Source organism: Salmo trutta, chromosome 39, assembly GCF_901001165.1.
Source record: "Salmo trutta chromosome 39, fSalTru1.1, whole genome shotgun sequence".
Lineage (NCBI taxonomy): Eukaryota > Metazoa > Chordata > Actinopteri > Salmoniformes > Salmonidae > Salmo > Salmo trutta.
Genome location: NC_042995.1, coordinates 7432738 through 7453548, shown reverse-complemented (window position 1 = coordinate 7453548; position 20811 = coordinate 7432738). Strand labels below are relative to the sequence as shown.

The window sequence follows — 20811 nt, the reverse complement described above, 5'->3', positions numbered from 1 at the left end:
GGGGCCCCACCAGAGTGTGTGTGTGTGTGTGTGTGTGTGTGTGTGTGTGTGTGTGTGTGTTCCTGGAAGCTGCAGGTATATGTTACTGGAAGACTGAGAAGCACCTGCTGACAATTCTTGGAATTGTGGACACTTGCTGCGTACACACGTGTGGACACACACGTTTTACTGCTGACAGGTCTGTGGCTACCAGAGTAAAGAAAAGATGGTCTGGGTTGGAAGGGACATGCTGTTACAGCATCAGGACCATGAGGAGTCTAGAAGACGTGGTGGAGGAACTAGTGGATTTAAACACACCTTCCTGGGAGAAAGGAGATAGGGCTGACAGGACGTGAGTGTTCATTTTAACCTTTGCTTCATCATGTTGCTGGTTTGACATATTTGTTATCAGAAAGTTTTCTTGTGGTGCTTTTACGAGGGAGATTTGTAACCTAATGTTCCAGATTCCATGAGGAATGTGTGTGTGGTGTGTGTGTGTGTGTGTGTGTGTGGTGTGTGTGTTGAGGGATGCTGTAGAGTTCAGGTGCGTTCAAAGTTCCGCACCTTTTTGGATTCATCATTTGTGATGCATTGAATATAATCACTTCAGGATGGACAAAGCTAAAGCTGATTTGAAAGCTTGTGTTTCTAAATTGCATCTGTTTTCTATGTGGACTTGAGTCTTATTATGATCTAAAGCAGTGATTCTCAACTGGGGGGTCAAATTTGGGTCGCGGTAGGATTCCATTTAAAACATACTCCAGTCTGAACCTAAACTACTAGCTACAGACAGGTAGAAAGTGTGTAGAAATAATAATGAACCTACATTTTTTAAATAATTTAGTGTCTGAAATATTAAATGAATATTTTGAATATAGAGCTATTTGCAGCACTATTTAACAGATTGGGTTGATTCTGTGGTCTCAAACCAGTGAGCTTACTAACATTCTTCATCAAAATAGCATTAAAAATAGCTTTCCGGATGGTATTTTGGAGATTGTTTTTCGCAGTTTCAATATTGGCTCGCGAATGAGACAACCTGGTCCAATTTGGGTCCAGAGGCAAAACCGGTTGAGAAGCACCGATCTAGAGGACATGTCATATAGACGGTAGTGGTGATGAATGGTGATGACAGTATAGGATCAAATAGCAGAGGAGTACAGGGACAATCTGTTCCTTTGAAGATTGTTTCTGATCAAATCAGACACTTTTAAAGATTGTTGTCTTGACAACCAAACAGCCTTTCAGGAAGTTGATGTGAAGCTCTATGATACAGTCCTTTAGTTTGGTATGTTATACAATTGATATGAAGTTTAATCATACAGTACTTTAGTTTGGTATGTTATACAATTGATATGAAGTTTAATCATACAGTACTTTAGTTTGGTATGTTATACAATTGATATGAAGTTTAATCATACAGTCCTTTCGTCCTGTATATTAATACTATTGATGTGAACAGGTGAAGCTTCCATCATACAGTACTTTCGTCCTGTATATTATACTATTGTTTACAATATCATAAAAGACTGTCAACCAGGAAGTGTTTAACATCAAAGACAGTTTCCTAAACCTCAGTGTGTTGTCAATGGCAAATGATACACCTGGTCTTGGCTGTGTAACTCTATGAGGTGTCTTTAACTCACTCTGGGGTGTCCGTGTGTGACTAAACTAAGTTGAGCAGTTCAGAAATCTCTTGCTGCTGCGGCTAATTTGTCAAACAGCACAATAAATAAAAACAGGCAGATCAGCACTGCCGTAGCTACAGTTAGTAGCTAATTAGAAACACAAATATATTTTCACAGATATACGCTAACAGACTTGCACGTGAATTGTCAGTTTGTGTGTTCCCTTCCATAAACGTCTACTAACCTGTGCCCAGTTGTTTCTCTATACCAAAGCGTTTCTGATATCCTGCAGGACTATGTCTCAAAGTGAATCATGGAGTGCTTGCGACCATAAACTCTTGGTTGCCATCAGCTGGCGAGACAGGGAGAGTACTGCCTGCCTGTCAGTACGGGGAAGCCTACTGTCAACTCATGCAATGGCTTCAGAAATTCCCAGTGGATGTCCACCATATTGTTTTCACACCCTGATCCATTAGCCTACATCTTCCTATTCAACTAGGCTCTTTGATTTGTCTGACTTGGTATTTTTCGAGTTGAAATCTGAGTTGAGGGTGATGTCACACAGCTTCTCGTCAGTAGATGGCAGTGTTGCCTAAGGAATTTCAGCTTCCTTTGCATCCTGCTGAACGCTACACATCCAGCAGTTCTTAAATCCAAAGATTCCAGGATTGTCGAATGTAAAGGTGCACCTGTGACTAGTGGCCTCTAGATGTCACCTGAGCTCTATGAGAAAACAGCACATATCATCCTTCCATTGGTGGACAAGCAGAGGCTTCACTGTTGTACACAGATGAAGGCCCAATGTTGACGAAAATACACTGTTAGTAGCCTAGACCGTAGTTCAGTGTTTTTAAAAAGAGGTATATTTGAAGGAAAATCGTAACATTCTGGCTACACCATAATTAACTATTAAATATATGTTATAACAAAGGATTTGTAAACAAATGATCTATTTGAAATGTAGCAAACAGGCCAGAGTTGGGTTCAATTCCAATTCAATACCAGCCAATTCAGAAAGTAACCTAAATTTCAATTCCAAATGTTCATCATTGAATAGCATTGAAGAGAATTGGAATTGGACTTTCTGAATTGAAATGGAATTGACCCCAACTCTGAAACAAGCCTTAAATCAAATCAAAATGTATTTGTCACATGCACCGAATTCAACTGGTGTAGACCTTACAGTGAAATGCTTACTTAGAAGCCCTTAACCAACAATGCAGTTCAACAAAGAGTTAAGAATATATTACTAAATAAACTAAAGTAAAAAAAGAATAAAAAGTAACACAATAAAATAACAATAACGAGGCTATATACAAGGGGTACCGGTATATTAGCAAATACCTTTGTAAAAAGGTACTATGTGTTTAAAATTCTTAGGGCTACTTCCTTTTAGCCTTGCCAATAACTTCAGAAATACTTTTACTTCTCTCTCTGGAATGAATAAGATGGCTATTAACTGATTACCCCTTCCTCTCTGTCTCTAAAGATTTAACTGATTGGACCATTAAAGAGCTTCAGCGCTTGTTCTAAATACAGAGAAACAATGTTTCCTTGTCAGATATGGCAGGGTCAACGCTTCAGCCATACAGCAGCCTACAATGTTTTACATGTTATCATTAAATTCCCTTCAATGACCTGAGTATTAAGTTCAGAGTAGGTTTGAGTTTTTCTTCAGAATTAAATACATTGATTTTCCGATGTGACAACTGGGGGGGAAAATCCTTCAATATCAGCCGCAACTTAAAAAACACAAGCAACATGGTGCCTTTAGTAGCGAAGTGCTTCTCATGCGAACAGTGTGAACAAAAATCTCTTCTCAGAATTCACCCGGAATTGCGTGCTGTCAATGCAGGTTAGCAATGTTTGTGGCCATCGAGTGCGACATTCATTCATTGTGCATAATTGTATGACCGGGCTTGGTGATTACAGAAAACAAGGTTCACAGCAGGTTTTGGGTGCTTTTTGCAGCCACAAGCTGTTCACAAAGATCCAGCATTTTTCTCCACTTCCATTTAACCCGGACCACAAGACACGAGGGGTGCTCGGAGTCCGCCGTTGTATTTTTGAACAGCCATTCTGTGACGCATTCACCAAACCACTGGCTCTCTAATGGTGGACCCCAGCGGGAATAAATAGTGCATTTCTTTTAGTGCAATTTTCCCTGTGGATTTACCTCCTACTCCTCTCCTCTCCTCCGGGGCCACGCAGGCGTGTTCTCCACTCCTCTCCTCCACTCCTCTTCACACAATCAGCCGGTCCTGTGGCCTGCAGGCAGCCTGGGATTTTTATGTACAGTCCCTACTGTTGAGCCCTGCTTCCTCTAGGTCTGTCAAAAAGTCACCAAAACAATGATGTACTGTCTTGAAGCTTGAGTGCAGTTCCTCTGCCGCTTGGGAGCTTTCTGTCTTGGCCTGGTTGTTGAGTGCCCTGGCTAAACCTGGCAGCTACAAAGAGAAGGGGAGAAACACAGAAAGTTGTAGAAGTCAAAAAGTTGTGTCCAACCGCTGGGCAGCTCTGACTTCCTGTCACTCAGGGAGACGGACGGCGACTCAGCAGGGTTAGAGCTCAACGCCTGTTGTCATGGCAGCCATGGTCATTAATGAACTGAGGGGCAGGCAGGTGCCCAATGTCAATGACTTACGTACTCTAGAAGACTGGCAAAGCAGGGAGTATTAGATTGTTTGCATTTTGGGAAGACATTGCGTAATCTTGTACACAGTCTTGTGTACACTTAAGTCATTTTAAACTACAGAATTTAATTTCTGTAATTCTATGCTCTTTAAAAATAAATCTGATAATCCTTATACTTTTATACAGGTGAAGTATAGCGAGAATGTCCATCACAAATATTGACTGTAATTCCAAACCATCAACATTAATTTGGATATTTAGTCTTTCTTAAGCTCCTCTGTATGAGGAAACTAAGTAGCTAGGTCTTGGGATGTAAGTGCATTACAGTAGATATTTAATCAGGGTAATGGTCAGCCCTATTATATTGATTTGGAGGAAACGTATATTGTTTGCATTAGCGAAGGAAAATTGAGTGCCATTTCCTAGTCGCCACAATCTATTTGACATTGAGAATTGAGCCGTGCAGGTAATGGACAGAATGTAAATGACGTATGGGAATAGTAGCAGCGATTACCACTGACATGAATCCATATGCTTGTCTGTCTTGCACTTAATATGAATGAAGTCAGATTGGGGCTGGTTTGGGGCAAAGTTTAGCTGTTGGGGTTGTTTATGGGAAACCTCTGCACTTGACTTAATATGTTGCTATTTGTAACTTCTAAATTATTACTTCTGGACCTAGCAATATGAACATTTTAATGTTTTTTTTAAAAACATTTTATTATTAACTTAACTATTAACTGTTGCCTAAATGTCATATATACACAAGTAACAATTTTGCTATTCAGCAAGTACAATTTTGACAATCTACTCCACGCTGTGGTCTCTCTCTCGCACACGCATGCACACACGCACGCACGCACGCACGCACACACACGCGCACACACAGCAAAGGCTGGGAAAAAACCCAGAAATGAAGAAGGAATTGACTGTTTACTGGCCCTACTGTAGTTATTATTATCAACATGTCAACAGAGAGCTTTCTTACCATTTCTCTCCTCACTGTGATTAGACATTGTGACAGGGAATTTGTTAATCCATTAATTGGGATGTAAAAGCATTTTCAACATCTAAGTTGTGCACCATATATATTCTAAAAGATGCATGTAAATCGTATAAAGTAAACCCTTTTGTTTGCCATTGATGGTAGGGCTTTCACTATACACCCGCTAAAGCCTGTCTGGAGCAGCCGATGGCGTACAGCTGTATCATTATCCTTGAAGAGTGTTATTTCCCTGTCATGCCCTGATGGCAACTTGCCAACAAATGTGACAGAATAAGATCGTCCTCCAGCACTGGGTTGTCTGAGAGGGAGCTGGGAGAAGCCTGTGTTCTACAATCAACAATCAACTGATTTTCTATCGACATCCACTCCCGGAGACACAACCAAAAACCCTCTGAAATGTTACTGTATAATACCACAGTATTTTATCCAGATTTAGTTTTATATATGATGTATTATGTATGTGTGACTTGTGTGACTTGTGTCCAGATTTAAAGTGTTTATACCAATGCAACGTTTGTCCAGAACCAATGAAACATGGTACGAGAGTCATATATAGGATGAGACAACTAAATGAGATATTATGATTATGAGTAGGCCTGTGTTTAATCTTTTGTCTTTGGATCAAATGAACACTTGTATGAATGGCATGGTTAGGGAATCTGTCCCTTCTGGTGTTAAATTGAGTCCTTTTCCCACCTAATGGAATATCTTAAATGACTCGTAGCACAAAGAAACCAAAGTAAAACCAGCCACTGTGTGCTTGGTTTTGAAGCAGTACAATCCTCCAATGACTTCTTCCTTCAAATTTGAGATGTTGGAAATGATGAAAGTGCAGCATTGAGATGCAAGTTTAATTAACATAATCATCTAACAAATTAAACACAAAGTCCTAAATGACCTGTCCTTTAACTTGGTGCCACACAACAAGAAAGAAAGCCAACACTTCTTTGTGGAATTCATGGCGCTATAAATTCTTTGTGTCCACAGAAAGGCCTGATAACCAGTTCACAACAGCCACTAAGGCATTTGATAGGCTAATGGGGAATACTGTTCGCTGTACACCTTTGTAATTGGACGTCATAAATCCTGAGAAGGTGATGGGACAAAACAAAAGCCTGTCTTTGTCTGTGTGTCTCAGCCACTGCACTCCTCGTATATCCTGGTGCCTTTGAATAGGAGCTATCTGAATGGGCCATATATATGTTACAATGTAAGATGCATGGTCATTGGCCCCTGGGCATTGATCGTCGCCTTCCTCGCTGCCCTGGCTCTTGACCAGGAAATAGGCAAAGCAATCGCCGTGGCGATAACATAAGGCTCTGGTCTTATCAAGATCCTTCATGTAGGTTATGCTGTCAGCAACCATTAACCTTGCCTTTGTTATCTGCACACTGGTGATTAGCTCAAAGCTCTTAAAGATCCATTGATGGGGTGGGGCCCATAGAAATATAATGGCTAGAGAGGACAATAGCTAGAATATCCATGTGATTTTTCACAATGTAACTCAATGTGGAGGCACGATAGAATTTGTCACTGGAGTCTCATTCTGCAAAATGCCAATTGGGTAAAAAAATAATTGAGAATCGCACTCTTTTGTTTTGCTTGTCTTCCGCCAGTCTTATTGCTATGAACAATGTTAGCAGATGGCCAGACCCTTTAATAATAGCATATTGCGTTGAATTGGACTGTCTTTTCTAGGGTTACACAATTCTGATAACGTTCCCAGGTTTTCCAGAAATTCTGGTTGGAGGATTCCGGATATCCTGATTATTCCCTTCTGATTCCGGGAATGTTCCAAACGGGATCTCTGGGAAACCTGGGAATTTGGGGAAAGTTACCAGAATTTTGCAACCCTAGACTGTGAAGTCTATTTCTATGGTGTGACGCTCCCCCTTTCAAAGCCAGATGGGGTCTGCTGTACGTTATTGGACAGGAGCAGGGAGATCTGCTGAGGTGAAGATGTAGGGAGATAGTGTTATAAAACTACCCGTTTGTCATTTCTTTCAGAGGGATGTCAATGAGCTGACAGTAATTCATGTAGAACCCCAGCTTTACTCTACAGTAACACTACGTTGACTGGGCCTTTAAACAGCTTGGAAAATTCCAGAATATTATGTCATGGCTTTAGAAGCTTCTGATAGGCGAATTGACATAATTTGAGTCAATTGTAGGTGTACCTGTGCATGTATTTCAAGGCGTACCTTCAAACTCAGTGCCTCTTTGCTTGACATCATGAGAAAATCAAAAGAAATCAGCCAAGACCTCAGAAAACAAATTGTGGACCTCCACATTGCTCCTTGGGAGCAATTTCCACATTCCTGAAGGTACCACGTTCATCTGTACAAACAATAGTACGCAAGTATAAACACCATGGGACCATGCAGCCGTATCTATATAAAGTATCTATATCCACAGTAAAACGAGTCCTATATCGACATAACCTGAAAGGCCTCTCAGCAAGGAAGAAGCCACTGCTCCAAAACCGCCACAAAAAAAGCCAGACTACGGTAGGCAACTGCACATGGGGACAAAGATCGTACTTTTTGGTGAAACGTCCTCTGGTCTGATGAAACAAAATAGAACTGTTTGGCCATAATGACCATCATTATGTTTGGAGGAAAAAGGGGGAGGCTTGCAAGCCGAAGAACACCATCACAACCATGAAGCATGGGGGTGGCAGCATCATGTTGTGAGGGTGCTTTGCTGCAGGAAGGACTGGTGCACTTCACAAAATAGATGGCATCATGAGGCAGGAAAATTATGTGGATATATTGAAGCAACATCTCAAGACATCAGTCAGGAAGTAAAAGCTTGGTCGTAAATGGGTCTTCCAAATGGACAATGACCTCAAGCATACTTCCAAAGTTGTGGCAAAATGGCTTAAGGACAACAAAGTCAAGGTATTGGAGATGGCATCACAAAGCCCTGACCTCAATCCTGTAGATAATTTGTGGGCAGAACTGAAAAAGCGTGTGCGAGCAAGGAGGCCTAAAAACCTGACTCAGTTACACCAGCTCTGTCAAGAGGAATGGGCAAAAATTCACCCAACTTATTGTGGGAAGCTTGTGGAAGGCTACCCAAAACATTTAACCCAAGATAAACAATTTAAAGGCAATGCTACCAAATACTAATTGAGTGTATGTAAACTTCTGACCCACTGGGAATGTGATGAAAGAAATAAAAGCTGAAATAAATCATTCTCTCTTCTGTTATTCTGACATTTCACATTCTTAAGATAAAGTGGTGATCCTAACTGACCTAAGACAGGGCATTTTTACAATGATTAAATGTTAGGAATTGTGAAAAACTGAGTTTAAATGTATTTGGCTAAGGTGTATGTAAACTTCCGACTTCAACTGTACACTCTTAGAAAAAAGGGTTCCAAAAGGGTTCTTTGGCGGTCCCCATAGCAGAACCATTTTTGGTTCCAGGTAGAAGCCTTTTTGGTTCAACCTGGAACCAAAAAGGGTTTATTCAAAGGGTTATTCTATGGGGACCGCCAAAGAACCCTTTTTGGTTCTAGATAGCACTTTTTTTTCTTTCTAAGAGTGTAGACACACACACACACACACACACACACTCCCACTCGATCGCCAGGCCAGGCAGAAAAAGTCATCCACAGCAACCTCATACACTCTCACTCTAACTCTAACTCTGTACCAATATTTGCGTAGCGCTCATCAGGTATTTGAGCAAGTCCTTCTGGTCCCCTCCACAGATGGATAAGCACTCACGGTGAATAGCTCTCGTAGTAAGTGGGAAATGCCCTGTTATCACCTGACCTGAGAGGGGATCAATAGTAGTTAGTGTGGGTTTGATAATTGCAGCTGTTAGACACAAGTGCTAGTCCACCTCTCCATCGAGTGACTCCTATCACCTTGTGGCTAGTCATTAGTGAATGGACCATGCCTGGGGCTTTGGGAGAGGGTTGTGGTTTGGGCAGTGGTGGAAAAAGCGCCCAATTTTCATACTTTAGTAAAAGTAAAGATACCTTGATAGAAAATGACTCAAGTGAAAGTCACTCAGTAAAATAATACTTGAGTAAAAGTCTAAAAGTATTTGGTTTTCAAAATACTTAAGTATCAAAAGTAAATGTAATTGCAAAAATATACATAAGTATCAAAAGTATAAGTATAAATAATTTGAAATTGCTTATATTAAGCAAGCCGGACGGCACCATTTTACTGTTTTTAATTTATTTACGGCTAGCCAGGGTCACAATCCAACAGTCAAAAATCATTTACAAACGAAGCACTTGTGTTTAATGAGTCTTCCAGATCAGAGGCAGTAGGGATGACTAGGGATGTTCTCTTGATAAGTTTGTGAATTGGACCATTTTCCTGTATTGCTAAGCATTCCAAATTTAATGAGTACTTTTGGATGTCAGGGAAGATGTATGGAGTAAAAAGTACATTTTCTTTAGGAATGTAGTTAAGTAAAAGTTGTCCGAAATATAAATAGAAAGTAACTACTTAAGAAGTACTTTAAAGTATTTTTACTAAAGTACTTTACAACATTGGGTTTGGGATTTGAAAACTCACTCTGTATTAAACTGATGAACTCGATATACCTGTCCTCAATGGACAAATTTATATCTGGGGTTCCAGAAGTGATACAGTCTAACCAAGGTAGGGAGTTTGTCTCCCCCAGAATCTCATGCTTCAAGATACTTTAACACATCCAGCTCAGGGAGTCGAGAAAATTAGAAACAGCTAGCTGAAAAGTGTGTGTGTGTGTGTGTGTGTGTGTGTGTGTGTGTGTCTGTGTGTGTGTGTGTATAGTTGGGGTGATTTGGTGAAGATTGTGAGAGGAGTTGTCAGACAGAAGAAGATCACAGTGTTTGACGGAGGGATTACACATCTGAAAACACCTGTTTTAATAGTATTTCACCCATGGCAGGTTTTCTTTTAACGTTGATGGATTTGTATTAACGTTGGATGAGGAAGAGATTGTGCGTGTGTGTGTGGCCTGAGGCCTGGGAGAAGCTTTATAATGAAACAGTTCATCTGAATGCTTATAGGTAGTGCTTCAGTTATGCCCTCAATAATTTGTCAAATGTTTCCTACTGGTCTATAATTCATATTTATTCATTGTTGTACTATCCTACACAGTATATGGAAGTAGCCATGTGTTTTACTTCATAGGAATCACTGCTTGTCACTACTCAGTCTCCTTGCTGGTGTACTGATGTGAGTGTGTGTGCACACATGGACGTGTGCAGTATGTGCGTATTTGTTTTGTGTGTGTGTGCAAGTTGTCGCACGTGCAGACGTAGAGGAAGACAAATTTGCGTTAAAATCGGTATTGGCAAATTAGGCTTCCTTGTGTGTTTTCTTCAAATCAGGAAACAGGATGAATATGGCTTTGATTGGCAGGATCTGGTAAGGCAACATATCCCACACCATAGAGTCAGCTGTCTTTCCCAGATCACGGCAGGGGGCAGAGTGTGTGTGTGTGCGTGTGTGTGTTAGATTAATCACAACCCTGTGATGGTTCTTCCGTCCTCTGAAAGGCTTTTGGGTTCACTCTGTAAATGATTCTGAAGAGTGACATTACCAACGTATCATGTCCCATGATAATCAGACAGGATATCACAAACGCTGAAATGTTCCCACGTCTTCCCCAGTAGCTCTCTCAGGTGAAATGCCAAATCTCTCTCTCACACACACACACCAGATTTTGTCTTGTTTTCTCACTGAAAAACTCCCCGTCTCTCTCTCCTCTCTCTTCCCCTCTCCTCCTCTCCTCTGCTACCTCCATTCACACTCAGCAATTAAAAAGGGAGAGAAAAACAACTCTGCCTGCCTTGCAAGTGTTACTTATCATATTCATTCAAATCTGGTGACACAATAACGCGAGCAGCTGTGGAGGAAAGCGAGGGAAATTAACAAACGTTTGATATGTTGTGTTGCTAATGTGACACGCATTATACAGGTCAGGGAAAAACAAAGAGCAAGCCCCAATATGCTAATGCTGCTGAGGGGACCCAGGCAGTTGGAGAGAGGGGACGAGGAGGAGAGAAGTGGAGAGAGAGAGGGGGGAGAGGAGGAGGAGACAGACAGACAGACAGACAGACAGACAGAGGGGAAGAGAGGCTTCCTGCTCGATAGCAAGGAGAGATCCCTCAAATCGCCCTGCGTCATGTGACCTCTAATGGCAGACTGGGTTGGATGAAGTCAAGCGTTGGTTTGACAGACTGACAGGCAGGCCATTAATGTAGATATCCTGACCTAGCGAGACTTCAGGATTTAGGATTGAGAGGAACGGGGTCAGGGTAAACGGTGAATGCACGACTCTCACCCTGACACGAGAGGTAAAGGTCAGAAGACAAAGAGAGGAGGAGAGAGAGGAGAGAGGAGAGAGGAGAGGGACTTGGATATGAGGCTTGGCTCAGAGGTCAGAACAGAGGTGATTCAATTCCATTATTTCCCTTCAGGAAGATTGTGTTCCAGGCCTTGTTTTGCCACATCAACCCTGAAGTCAGGGAGACGCAGGAGGAAATAGCACAATGTACACACTAGTGGATATGAGCAGTGTATGAGTGAGTGCACACCTTTGTTTGTCTGTTGTGAAAGGTTTGTTTTTGTGTATACGTATAAACTGCACATAGCAATAAATAGTTATCTTTGTGGATATTAAACTTATTTTTTATGTAAGGCTTTCTTATTTGTGATTTCTCTCCTCACACATGTATTTCATATTCTTTTTTAGATGTGTTTATATCAATAAACCATCTCAGCTGGGACATGCCTGAGTAGCTTAACAGACACAAATGGGCTTGTTATGTGTTCACCATACCAGGAAGTCTCAACTGATCACATGTGATGTCAGATCCTGTACCCCAGCCTGAAGAAGTTGAGTTGAAATGTTTTAGGTGCTGCTTTCCAAATGCAAGTGTAGGATTATTTTATGAAAGATACCATTATTTCTTAAGTCTCGGCTGTGTGGCTCTAAAATACGATGAATCATTTGAATTGTAATGCTAATTGATTATCTACCTAGCAACTACCTTGCTCCATTCGGATTGGCCAGATGTTTGTTAATTGTTGGAAGAGAACAGGAGTTAGTTGTGTTGATGTATGTAGTCAGTTAAATCAGTTAAATCTGCTATAGAATAATCTGTCTCCATCCAGTGTTGGTCTGCATAGAGAGTATTCCATCCATCAGCTAAACAACCCTCAAACTACACAAGTAAAGCCAATCTGTTTTTCTGATGTTTGAGGTGAGTACACTACATCATTCCGGTAAATGTATACTTTTAACGGCAAGGTTTCTCCACAGTTGATGCTGCGTTGATGTCAGACCTGAACCGTGATAGGCTAACAGCTTCTCTGAGTGAGTTGGCTGGCCAACCTCAGACCCCCTCCAAGGGTTTGATAAGTCTCTGTGATGTAATCATGACTAATGATGATGGAAGGAGGTGGAGGAGTGAGAGAAGAGGGGGGTGAGAGGGAGGAGGAGAGGGAGAAGGGGGGGAGAGGAGGAGGAGAGGGGGATGACAGGACAGAGAGCAGGGGTGAGTGGCAGTGAGTGACACAGACTATGATTATAGGTCTATTAGGAGCAGGGTGTGTGTGAGTGCGTGTGCATGCGGGTGTATGTGAGAGAGATGTGTGTGTTTTGTGTTGAACTCTGTATGGATAAATGCATGAATAAAAGGAGGATACAAAATGACTGTAATAATGAATCTGAATCCTGTTAGATAAATGTTAAATGTCTTCCTGGTATTTAAACTATTTAAACTGGAGAGAAGCTCTTCTACACAGAACGCATCATGTTGCTGTCAAAACCCAGCACTTGTTGTTGTTGTTTGTCTTCTGTTGTGGAGGTGTTATTATGTATGGTAAATAAATCCACAGAGAGAGACTACTGTAGACCTGCTCGCTGATTCAAGGCCTCCAAGAGCTCCAGGTTTGCATTCATCTGGTTTCTCCTTCTTCATGCCTGAGACACAGTAGTCACTGGAAGGCTTGTATAATACAGACAGTGATATATCATCTGGACTGTTTGTTGTTGTCAGTATGTATGAAGCTGAGTCTGTTCTAGGAAGGCCTATGCATGTGTAAAGGAAGTCACGCTGCTTGCTCAGCGAGTACCGTTTCCTCCTGATTCGGCTCACCCAGGACCCAGGACCTCTGCTTTGCTTGCACACATTACCGCCCTCCTGAAACGTCTTACCAGTCGTGCCATGTGAAAAGCTGGCTATTTGATGGTGAAAGTTCAGGCTGAGGAGTAAGTTTCACACATCCCCATGCTACACATGCAGGGAAAGCCACAAAGTGGCCATTTTGTGGGTGGGGATGGGTTTTTGGCAATACCTACTACTATCAGTCATGTCCAAACCCAAAACTTTTTAAAATATGGTGGCCACCCGAAACATTTTGTCTTTTCACCTAATAAAGTGAAAAAAGGTTTGAAGCCACACAGCCCCAACCTAACTCAGTGGCCGGGCCTGGGGCTGCTTAGCAACGACAGCCTGAGACTGAGGAGATGATAAATGACTTTAGGATGGATCATATTCATTAAGCTCTAAGTGAGTCACATTTAACCTGCCTTACAGGAATCAATTATCCTGCTATCAGCAGGCCAAGAGCCTGGGGGAGACAGAGGAAGGCTGGGGGGAGACAGAGGAAGGCTGGGGGGAGACAGAGGAAGGCTGGGGGGAGTCAGAGGAAGGCTGGAGGGAGACAGAGGAAGGCTGGGGGGAGACAGAGGAAGGCTGGAGGGAGTCAGAGGAAGGCTGGGGGGAGACAGAGGAAGGCTGGAGGGAGACAGAGGAAGGCTGGGGGGAGACAGAGGAAGGCTGGGGGGAGACAGAGGAAGGCTGGGGGGAGTCAGAGGAAGGCTGGGGGGAGAAAGAGGAAGGCTGGGGGGAGACAGAGGAAGGCTGGAGGGAGACAGAGGAAGGCTGGGGGGAGACAGAGGAAGGCTGGGGACGAGACGGTTTGAGGGGGACGAGACAGGGGTAGGGGGAGAAGACAGGGGGAGACAGAGGAAGGCTGGGGGGAGACAGAGGAAGGCTGGGGGGGAGACAGAGGAAGGCTGGGGACGAGACGGTTTGAGGGGGACGAGACAGGGGTAGGGGGAGAAGACGGGGAGACAGAGGAAGGCTGGGGGGAGACAGAGGAAGGCTGGGGGGGAGACAGAGGAAGGCTGGGGGGGAGACGGTTTGAGGGGGACGAGACAGGGGTAGGGGGAGAAGACAGGGGGAGACAGAGGAAGGCTGGGGAGGAGACAGGGGGAGGCTGGGAGACACAGGTGGGGAGAACACCCCACCCTCCTCCATCAGGGAACCAGGGAACAAGGGAAGAAGGCTTTTCAATTAGGAGGTAAATAACTAGAGAGGAGGAGAGGAGCAATCCATCCCCCAGGGCCTCCTCTTTCTCTCTCTCTCCCTCTCACTCTCAATCTCTCGTTCTGTCTCTGCTATTCGTTTGGCTGAAGGCAGTGTCAGTGGAGCAGTCCCAGGCCATCTGGTGCCAGCACCTTGTTTACTCGATCCCCGCTCAATATTTACCCAGGCTCCCAGCATCCCCCTGGGGCCAGTCACAGTGGTGGCACTGTGCCAGGGCATGGGGGTTTGGGTGATTGGAGGAGGAGTCTGGCAGGAGGGGGAAGGGAGGACGTTGGGGGAGTCATTCATTTTAAAGGTGCATTTCATCAGGCTAATTAATTTACAAGCACCTGTTTAATCACTGGAGGCAGTGTGTGTGTGTGTGTGTGTGTGTGTGTGTGTGTGTGTGTGTGTGTGTGTGTGTGTGTGTGTGTGTGTGTGTGTGTGTGTGTGTGTGTGTGTGTGTGTGTGTGTGTGTGTGTGTGTGTGTTTGTTTACCCCCTTTCCTGCCACTCACACACATGCACACTCTAGGAGGGGATTTGAACACTGTCACTGGCCCTGGTAGTAGGGAATGACAGTGTTTCATCCTCTTCCTTCTCCTCCACTCTCTCTCCATTCCTCAAACCTCTCTCCCCCTCGTTCCCCACCTCTCTCCCTCTCTTCCCCTCCTATCTGTCTCTTCACCTCTAACATTCTTCAATCCCTCATGTAGTTTCCACAGTGGGGGGGATTTGCTGGACTGCCAATTGTCTCGGGAGGGAGGGAGGGAGGGAGGGAGGGGAGGGGAGGGGGTGATGTGCCATAGCAGCTTTCTAGCCAGCGCACTCTGTAATTTTCCATTTGGCTGATGCCCTGTTGGCCAGCCCTGCTCCTCTGATTAATGCATAAACACACACGCGCACACACACACACACACACACACACACACACACACACACACACACACACACACACACACACACACACACACACACACACACACACACACACACACACACACACAGTGCCAGCCAGAGTGGAGGCCAATGCTATCAGACTGAGCGGTGTGTGTGTGTGCTTGTTTATGTGTCTGTGAGGAAGGGTCTTACCAGAGATGCTGAGAGTGGATCCTGGTGTAAAGTGTGTGTGTGTGCGCGTGTGTATTCACTGTGACATTTAGAGCCATGAAACTGAGCACATCACAGCTATCAAAACAAACATTGTCAAAGCCAGCAGGACATCCTTACATCAAGCTGGAGAGGATTAGGTAGGCAGTAACTGGCTAGCAGGCACTTAAGACAGTTATTCCACTAGAATGACTGGTCAACTAAAGCAAAATAACTGTTTTCTATAGTATCTTATGACAGGGCTTAAACAGGTTAGTTACAGCTTTGTAGTTACATAGCCACTGTACTACAAGGTCCATGAAGCACGACAATAAATGGTTGCGTTGCATAAACCTTGAAGGCTATTGCTCCAAAACTACTATAAATGTACTTGCAGGCTAAATGTATTGCCAGCCAAGCTAAATGTAACCGTGGTAGTCTACAATGCTACTCTTCAGATCTCCAGTAATAACACTAGGTGTGTGTCTCAAATGGCACCCTATTCCCTATATAGTGCACTACTTTTGACCAGAGCCCTATGGGCATTATAAAGGGAATAGGGTGCCATTTGGGAGGTACATTAGAAGACCGGCACGGTGATGTACCTTTGGCTCCCTCTCCGTTGCTCTCTGATCTCCTGCTAGCATTGAAAATGAAAGGTGATGAAGAGGCCTTTAAGAAGCCATCTATCTGTGGCCCTGCAAGCCCTTCATCTTCAAACATTGATACCTACACAGACTAATGCAGCCTGGGCTGACATGCTTTTCTAAGCCTCTTGTTGTTCTCCCTTCTTTCTCCTCGCCGCTCTCTCTGTCGTGGCTTTCCTATTGGCTAAATGCCTGCGGGGAGAAATCTCTCTCAGGGCAACACCTCTTTGAGAAATAGCCTTTATTTTACTGAGGATTACACAGACAGACTGCTTTGCGATCCTGCAAAGAAAGCAGGTGTTGCTGTGTGTGTGTGTGTGTGTGTGTGCATGTGTGTGTGCGTGTGCGTGTGCGTGTGCGCGTGCGTGCGTGCGTGTCTGTGCCTGCTTGCTTACGTTGCTGAACTCTGTGTAGAATATCAATGGGTGTGAAGGCGACTGGCCTGCAGCCGTGCCTTGTGTGCCACGCTCTGCCCAGCTTCCTCGGCAGCTGCAGATCACTGTTTGTTCAGAGCCGACTGGAGCTCTCTCCATCTCTCTGTTTGTTCAGAGGCGACTGGAGCTCTCCCCATCTCTCTGTTTGTTCAGAGGCGACTGGAGCTCTCTTCGTCTCTCTGTTTGTTTACTTCTTCTACTGTATGAACACCTGGAGAGAGACAGAGAGAGAGAGCATGTTTTCCTCTTCTACTGTATCAGCCGTGAAAAGAAGAGAGGGAGTGGTATACAATGCATGCGGAAAGTATTCAGACCCCTTGACTTTTTCTAAATTTTGTTACTTTACAGCCTTATTCTAAAATGGATTAAATTGCTTTTTTCCCTCATCAATCTACACACAATACCCCATAAGGACAAAGCAAAAACAGATTTTTAGATATCACATTTACATAAGTATTCAGACACTTGACTCAGTACTTTGTTGAAGCACCTTTGGCAGTGATTATAGCCTCGAGTCTTCTTGGGTATGACGCTACAAGCTCGGCACACCTGTATTTGGGGAGTTTCTCTCATTCTTCTCTGCAGATCCTCTCAAGCTCTGTCAGGTTGGATGGGGAGTGTCGCTGCACAGCTATTTTCAGGTCTCTCCAGAGATGTTCGATCGGGTTCAAGTCCGGGCTTTGGCTGGGCAACTCAAGGACATTCAGAGACTTGTCTTAAAGCCACTCCTGCGTTGTTTTGGGTGTGTGCTTAGGACTGTTGTCCTGTTGGAAGGGGAACCTTCGCCCCAGTCTGAGGTCCTGAGCGTTCTGGAGCAGGTTTTCATCAAGGATCTCTCTGTACTTTGCTCCATTCATCTTTCCCTCGATCCTGACTAGTCTCCCAGTCCCTGCTGCTGAAAAACATCCCCACAGCATGATGCTGCCACCGCCATGCTTCACCGTAGGGATGGTGCCAGGTTTCCTCCAGACGTGATGCTTGGCATTCAGGCCAAAGAGTTCAATCTTGATTTCATCAGATCAGAGAATCTTCTTTCTCATGGTCTGAGAGTCCTTTAGGTGCCAAGCGGGCTATCATGTGCCATTTACTGAGGAGTGGCTTTGTCTGGCCACTCTACCATAATGGCCCGATTGGTGGAGTGCTGCAGTGATGGTTATCCTTCTGGAAGGTTCTCCCATCCCCACAGAAGAATAGAGCTCTGTCAGAGTGAGCATCGGGTTCTTGGTCACCTCCCTGACCAAGGCCCTTCTTCCCCGATTGCTTAGTTTGGCTGGGCAGCCAGCTCTAGGAAGAGTCTTGGTGCTTCCAAACTTCTTCCATTTAAGAATGATGGAAGCCACTGTGTTCTTGGGGACCTTCAATGCTGCAGAAATGTTTTGGTACCCTTCCCCTGATCTCTGCCTCGACTCAATCCTGTCTCGGAGCTGTACGGACAATTCCTTCGACCTCATGGCTTGGTTTTTGCTCTGACATGCACTGTCAACTATGGGACCTTATATAGACAGGTGTGTACCTTTCCAAATCATGTCCAATCAATTGAATTTACCACAGGTAGACTCCAATCAAGTTGTAGAAACATCTCAAGATTGATCAATGGAAACAGAATGCACCTGAGCTTATTTTCAAGTCTCAAAGCATACTTATGAATGCTTTGAATAATTATGTAAATAAGGTATTTTTTTATTATTTTGTTTATACATTTGCACACATTTCTAAAAAACTGTTTTTGCTTTGTCATTATTATTATGTATTATATAACCTTTATTTAACAAGGCAAGTCAGTTAATTAAGAACAATTTCTTACAATGACGGCCTACCCCGGCCAAACCCTCCCCTAACCCTGACGACGCTGGGCCAAATGTGTGCCGCCCTATGGGACTCCTGATCACGGGCAGTTGTGATACAGCCTGGGATCAAACCAGGGTCTGTAGTGATGCCTCTAGCACTGAGATGCAGTGCCTTAGACCGCTGCGCCACTCGAGAGCCAGTCATTATGGAGTATTGTGTGTAAATTGATTAGGGGGGGAAAAAACTATTTAAACATTTTATAAAAAGGCTGTAACGTAACAAAATGTGGAAAAAGTCAAAGGGTCTAAATACATTTCCCGAATGCACTGTATGTGTTTAAAGAGAGAGAGATGAAGAGAGAGAGGAGAGATGGGGTGGGAGAGAGAGAGACGGAGAGACGGAGAGAGAGAGGAAAGATGGGGTGGGAGAGAGAGAGAGACGGAGAGAGAGAGGAGAGATGGGGTGGGAGAGAGAGAGAGAGATGAAGAGAGAGAGGAGAGATGGGGTGGGAGAGAGAGAGAGACGGAGAGAGAGAGGAAAGATGGGTGAGAGAGAGAGTATGTGAAATTGTTTCTCTATCTCTCTCTGTCAATATCAACTCACAGTTTAGCAGCATGATCATAGACAGTCTACATCCCCATGAACTCTGCCTCTCGTCATATCTCCCCCAGATCCCTCTCTCATATCTGTGCCAGGGAATAATGCCAGACAGGGGGTGGTGTGGGACATCTGTTGGTGACGGACAGGAGGTCCGCTGTGAAGTCCCCCCTGACAGCAACAGCTGTCTTAGACTAGATTTAATCCCAGACGTGTCAGAACCTGTCTGGGACGTAATTCAGACATCAGTGACACATAGGAATTATCACAGATGGATTTTTCAGACTACCGCTGATCCTCTGCTCATGTGATTGAGGTTGAAAAGCTGCTGTTTACTGATGGCCTATGCAGTGGCGGATTTAGGTGTAGGCGACATGGGCAGCCGCCCAGGGCGGCATCTTGCCGGGAACGGCCCGGGGCTTCCGCACCAAAACATTTGGAATGGTGACATTTGCCAGATCGGTTTTCTATCGCTCATTTGCACGTCATGTCAATGATATCATGTCACCGTGTGGGACTGTGGGTCAATTAACCTTGTCGGAGTGGGAACCCTGATTCTAGTTTGTGAGCTAGGCAGGCTACTGCCTGGGAAGGTCTCCCACTCAGAAGTACGAGATGGGGAGGGGGGCGGGGGTAGGTTGACCTCAGGTCTCCCCACTGGAAGCCCGAGGTAGTGGGAGCGGGGGTAGGTTGACCTCAGGTCTCCCCACTGGAAGCCCGAGGTAGGGGGAGCGGGGATAGGTTGACCTCAGGTCTCCCCACTGGAAGCCCGAGGCAGGGGGAGCGGGGGTAGGTTGATCTCAGGTCTCCCCACTGGAAGCCCGAGGCAGGGGGAGCGGGGGTAGGTTGATCTCAGGTCTCCCCACTGGAAGCCCGAGGCAGGGGGAGCGGGGGTAGGTTGATCTCAGGTCTCCCCACTGGAAGCCCGAGGCAGGGGGAGCGGGGGTAGGTTGATCTCAGGTCTCCCCACTGGAAGCCCGAGGCAGGGGGAGCGGGGGTAGGTTGATCTCAGGTCTCCCCACTGGAAGCCCGAGGTAGTGGGAGCGGGGGTAGGTTGATCTCAGGTCTCCCCACTGGAAGCCCGAGGCAGGGGGAGCGGGGGTAGGTTGATCTCAGGTCTCCCCACTGGAAGCCCGAGGTAGTGGGAGCGGGGGTAGGTTGATCTCAGGTCTCCCCACTGGAAGCCCGAGGCAGGGGGAGCAGGCGAATCTATCAAACAGCACAACTCTAACTTTGATTTTACTAAATGCATTAGTACTGTACAATCACACTACAAAATGCTCCCAAATAAACCACAATTCATTCATAGTACTGTGAATATATAGTTTTGCAGACACATTGCTGCATTTTCTTCTGTTTTGTTCAAAATGGTTAAGAATAATATAAAACCAGTCTGCACACCACCAAGGTGAATTGGTTTAGTCTTGACTCTTGGTTAACAGTGTTGGGGGATGGGTAATGTAGTCTTGACTCTTGGTTAACAGTGTTGGGGGATGGGTAATGTAGTCTTGACTCTTGGTTAACAGTGTTGGGGGATGGATAATGTATTGATGCTTGAGTGCCAAATCAACACAAATGTGTTTCTATTTGTCTTGTTACTTCTTTTTGATATTTATGAGTGTTATTTTTGGATATATATATTTGTATATATTTTGTTGGCTGGGGGAGGGGGTTGA

At 44.6% G+C, this 20811-nt stretch overlaps 1 long non-coding RNA gene across 1 annotated transcript in view; it reads left to right on the top strand.

Moving 5' to 3' along the window:
- The window catches only part of LOC115179425 (uncharacterized), an 80376-nt gene continuing 59565 nt past the window's right edge, over positions 1–20811 (top strand). The window contains exon 1 of the long non-coding RNA XR_003872893.1: positions 1–331. This is a non-coding gene — a long non-coding RNA (uncharacterized LOC115179425). The remainder of the gene's footprint in view (positions 332–20811) is intronic.